At 46.4% G+C, this 5,160-nt stretch overlaps 1 protein-coding gene across 2 annotated transcripts in view; it reads right to left on the bottom strand.

Annotated features, from left to right (window-relative positions):
* Positions 1-4,851, bottom strand: part of znf710b (zinc finger protein 710b) — a 33,560-nt gene extending 28,709 nt beyond the window's left edge. The window contains exon 1 of one of the 2 annotated variants that reach the window (XM_061746526.1): positions 4,704-4,851. The gene's annotated coding sequence lies outside the window, so the exon portion shown is untranslated. The remainder of the gene's footprint in view (positions 1-4,703) is intronic. The other variant, XM_061746518.1, reaches the window with a different exon arrangement.
* Positions 4,852-5,160: the final 309 nt, after the last annotated feature.

The following is a 5,160-nucleotide window of genomic DNA, read 5'->3' as shown; positions in this document are numbered from 1 at the left end:
CCTTCCTTCCTTCTTTCCTCCTGCTCTCTCCTTCCTTCTTCCCTTCCTCTTTTCTCCCTTCCTTCTTTCTTTCCTTGTTTTCTCCCATCCTCCCCTCCCTCCTTCCCTCCTTCCCTCCTTCCCTCCTTCCTTCCTTCCTTCCTTCCTTCCTTCCTTCCTTCCTTCCTTCCTTCCTTCCTTCCTTCCTTCCTTCCTTCCTTCCTTCCTTCCTTCCTTCCCGTACGTTTATGCGTTGATTAAACGCAGAACCATAAATCAGCTTTACACAAAAACGTCATCAACGGGAATTTATCGTTTTACCGCAAGATGACAAATTCTTACCGTGAAGAATTTTTTTGACGGTAAATCGTGAACGGTAAAATATCGCCCATTCCTAGTGTGGTCCACAAATGAAAACGTGCATTAGTTATCAAAGTGTAATATTGTGATGCATCATAGCAGAGCAAATCTAATGTATAAACACAAACTTAACACAGGAGACGCCGGAAATGTGAGTGAAGCAATAGACAGCAGGCTTTATAATGAATAAGAAGACTTCCAGGAAAAATAAGACGACTTCAGGTATCATCAAACGGGGGATGTCAAAGAGCCTCAAACTGCCTTCAGGGAGGCAGGGTACTCCACTCAAAGTGGCCGTGATTGGTCATCCTCCAGAGCTGCTTGGCAGTTCAGGTGGGGAGGTTAAAAAGTACAGAAAGACCCAGCGGATACTCTCTGACAGGCAGAGTTGGAGCAGAACTCCACAGACCGAGCATACCTGGCTCACATCACTTCAAACACTCAAGGCAGGAATGAGAGGCTAAAATGAAAAGATGATATGAAATGGGATCCCCTGGGAAACCACTACGGTAACACTATAAAAGGGTGCAAGGCACAGAGGTGTCTGATGCCCTGCACTCCCCTAAGCGCCGAGATGATGAACTCATTTCAGGATTCGCCGTGCTGGGGTTAAAATGACATCAGAAAGTTCTGCAGAGCGACTTAAGATCTGCAAGACAGCAATAACCCACCGAGTGCTGAGTCATTTGAACACTTCGATCTCAGTATCAGTCAGATTGAACCCCGAAGACCACAAGGAGAAGGTTGCCTTTTTAATTACTGCCAGCCGCCGAAGTGCACCGACACTGAACTGCATCAGAGCACGTCTATAGGCCGCAGGCTGGCGACTGGTACTCCCCGTATGCAGCTGCTTGTTGCATGCAGGGGCAGCATCCTCATTACGTGATGAGACACTGCATGGTGGGGATGCAAAGGGGGTTCAAAAGGGTGATCGCTCACTTTGGCTCTGCTTTTTATTACATAAAACAGCAGTGAGACATGGAGGCTACTAGGGATGGGCGATATTTTACCGTTCACATTATACCGTCAAAAAAATTTCCCACGGTAAGAATTTGTCATCTCGCGGTAAAAATGATAAATTCCCGTTGAAGACGTTTTTGTGTAAAGCTGATTTGGAAAGTCTGAAGGAAGGAAGGAAGGAAGGAAGGAAGGAAGGAAGGAAGGAAGAAAGAAAGAAAGAAAGAAATGAGCCTGAAAGAAAGAAAGAAAGAAAGAAAGAAAGAAAGAAATGAGCCTGAAAGAAAGAAAGAAAGAAATGAGCCAGAAAGAAAGAAAGAAAGAAATGAGCCTGAAAGAAAGAAAGAAAGAAAGAAATGAGCCTGAAAGAAAGAAAGAAAGAAAGAAAGAAAGAAAGAAAGAAAGAAAGAAAGAAAGAAAGAAAGAAAGAAAGAAAGAAAGAAAGAAAGAAAGAAAGAAAGAAAGAAAGAAAGAAAGAAAGAAAGAAAGAAAGAAAGATTCCCATTGATGACATTTAGTAGTATTTAGTATCTTTTAGAGCAGTGTTTTGGCTCCAAAAACTGAATGTGGTGATAGATTTATAGTTACAAAAGGTGGAGTTGAATTGGTATTTTTTTTAATCGTCATTTTTATCGTTATCGGGATAAATGCCAGAAATTATCGTGATACATTTTTTAGTCCATACCGCCCATCCCTAGAGGCTACACATGCACACCCAGCACCCCGGGGTGTGAGAGGCGCTGCCCTCATTGATGCAGCAGAGGATCAACCGTTGGCCTATCTATAGCCCCTTTCACACAGCCAGTTCGAGGCGGGAACGTTGCGCCTTTAAGCCGCCTCGCTGTTCTGTGTGAAAGTCACGGAGGCGGAATGGGGGGGCCAAGTGGCCCCACCAATAAGCCGGCAGCGGAGGTAGTCACAGAGCCGTCACAGAGCCGAAACGGGGTCTGTGTGAATGACACAGCCGGCATGCCGGCATGCCACTAGACGCTGACGCTGTCGTCACGCCTCTGATTGCGGAACGCCGGCATGCTGTGTGAATTTACAGACGGGAGCGGCGTTATGCCGGCGTTGTATGGTTCTGTGTGAACCAACAAAGGCGGCGTATTGGCAGGACTTCTTTACACCAATATTGCGGAATCTCTGTGTGAAAGGGGCTAATGATCTGTGACAGCCTTGAGAGTGTCCTAGTGTGTCCTGGGCTACAGGTGAAGTGCTGCAGTGCTGCTCCCAGGTGTCCTGCAGCGTTCAAATGGCCACACACGTCTATAGGCCGCAGGCTGGCAACTGGTACTCCCCGTATGCAGCTGGCTTGTTGCATGCAGGGGCAGCATCCTCATTACGTGATGAGACACTGCATGGCGGGGATGCAAAGGGGTTCAAAAGGGTGATCGCTCACTTTGGCTCTGCTTTTTATTACATAAAACGGCAGCGAGACATGGAGGCTACTACACATTAGGGATGGGCGGTATGGACTAAAAAATGTATCACGATAATTTCTGGCATTTATCCCGATAACGATAAAAATGACGATAAAGAAAATACCAATTCAACTAAATCTTTTTAACTATAAATCTATCTCGCTCTCAGATCCGCCATGTTTGTTACACAAAAACGTCATCAACGGGAATTTATCTTTCTTTCTTTCTTTCTTTCTTTCTTGCTTTCCTTCCTTCTTCCCTTCCTCTTTTCTCCCTTCCTTCCTTCCTTCCTTCCTTCTTTCCTCCTGCTCTCTCCTTCCTTCTTCCCTTCCTCTTTTCTCCCTTCCTCCCTTCCTCCCTCCCTTCCTTCCTTCCTTCCTTCCTTCCTTCCTTCCTTCCTTCCTTCCTTCCTTCCTTCCTTCCTTCCTTCCTTCCTTCCTTCCTTCCTTCCTTCCTTCCTTCCTTCCTTCCTTCCTTCCTTCCATAAATCAGCTTTACACAAAAACGTCATCAACGGGAATTTATCTTTCCTTCCTTCCTTCCTTCCTTCCTTCCTTCCTTCCTTCCTTCCTTCCTTCCTTCCTTCCTTCCTTCCTTCCTTCCTTCCTTCCTTCCTTCCTTCCCTCTCCTTCCTTCTTCCCTTCCTTCCTTCCTTCTTTCCTCCTGCCCTCTCCTTCCTTCTTCCCTTCCTTCCTTCCTTCATTCCCTCCTTCCTTAAATCAGCTTTACACAAAAACGTCATCAACAGGAATTTATCTTTCTTTCTTCCTTCCTTCCTTCCTTCCTTCCTTCCTTCCTTCCTTCCTTTTTCCCTTCCTTCCTTCTTTCCTCCTGCTCTCTCCTTCCTTCTTCCCTTCCTCTTTTCTCCTTTCCTTCCTTCCTTCCTTCCTTCCTTCCTTCCTTCCTTCCTTCCTTCCTTCCTTCCTTAAATCAGCTTTACACAAAAACGTCATCAACAGGAATTTATCATGTTTACCGCGAGGTGACAAATTCTTACCGTGGGGATTTTTTTTGACGGTATATCGTGAACGGTAAAATATCGCCCATTCCTACCACACATGCACACTCAGCACCCCGGGGTGTGAGAGGCGCTGCCCTCATCGATGCAGCAGAGGATCCCTCCGTTGGCCTATCAATGATCTGTGACAGCCTTGAGAGTGTGTCCTAGTGTGTCCTGGGCTACAGGTGAAGTGCTGCAGTACTGCTCCCAGGTGTCTTGCAGCGTTCAAATGGCCACACTGCTCTGCACAGTGCACAGGGCTGGCAACCTACATCTGGCACCACAATCTGGCACCAAAATCTGGCTTCAACTGCAACTTAGGGCTGATTTCCACCAGCAACAATCCACCCTTCAAAACAATAAAATAAAAAAAGGCAATAAAACGTGTGTTTTTGGAAAGAAAACAAGTCAGCCAGGGGGAAACTTTCTCCACGACAGACCCGCCGGAGGCATCTCTTCCCTCCCATGTCTCGGCAGGGAGAGCAGGCGACGTGATGGTGGAGGTTTGCGGACCTCCTGCTCGGTCCCCTCCATCCCCCCCACCCCCAAAACCTCTCGACGCCATCTGTTTGTGGCACCAGAGAATGTGGAAGTGAAAAAAAAAGAAAGAAAAGAAAAGAAAAGACGACATTTTGACTGTACTTGCTGACCTACATCATCGTTACACCGACGCAGAGCCTACGCCGTAGGCTACGCGGTACCGCGTAGCCTACGGCGTAGGCTCTGCGTTGGTGTAACGCGGGACTATAAATCAGGCTTTCAGCTTCGGGAAGGCAGTTGTTCAAAACCGTCCCGACGGTTAAAAACCAAAAAACTAGCATACATATTTCGCCGCCTGGTCGAATGAATCTGGTAAGTTACGGTTGAAACACTCCTCCTCCTCTTCCTCCGGCAGCACACACGGATATATATTTATATATATATAAACGTCCCCGAAGAAAACGGCTCCTAAAGGGGGGAGAAAACGTCGAAAGAGAGAAACTCACCTGGTTCCAAAAGCGGTTTATGGTGGCGACGTGACCGCGGTTTGGATGTTAAAACGGGGGGAAACGGTTAATGGTGGGTCCCCGTTGTGTTGTAGCAGGAAGGAGGGAAGGGAAGAGAGAAAAGGGGCTGACGTGAATGAATAAACAACTGAGCTCCTCCTCGACACAACTAAAACCCTAATGTGGCCCACTTTTAGTGGCATTAATAACCGTCACAAAGCGAGACATCGCATTTACGAGCCCTTTATCCATGTAGCTGATGTTTGTGACTGCTTTGTAAAAGAAAAAGGACGGCTTTCATGGCCACGATGTGGTAAGTTATTGGTTTTTAAAAAAATGAGCAACATTTGTTTCCTAACTCGTACGAGTCCTACGTATTTATTTTTAATTCAGCGTCAAATGACAGAAATTTTATCTAAATTGTTACGTTGTGATTGTGAAACACATATTTGTGATT

This window comes from Cololabis saira, chromosome 2 (assembly GCF_033807715.1).
Source record: "Cololabis saira isolate AMF1-May2022 chromosome 2, fColSai1.1, whole genome shotgun sequence".
Taxonomy (NCBI): Eukaryota; Metazoa; Chordata; class Actinopteri; order Beloniformes; family Belonidae; genus Cololabis; species Cololabis saira.
This window is presented reverse-complemented; position numbering and strand designations above follow the sequence as displayed.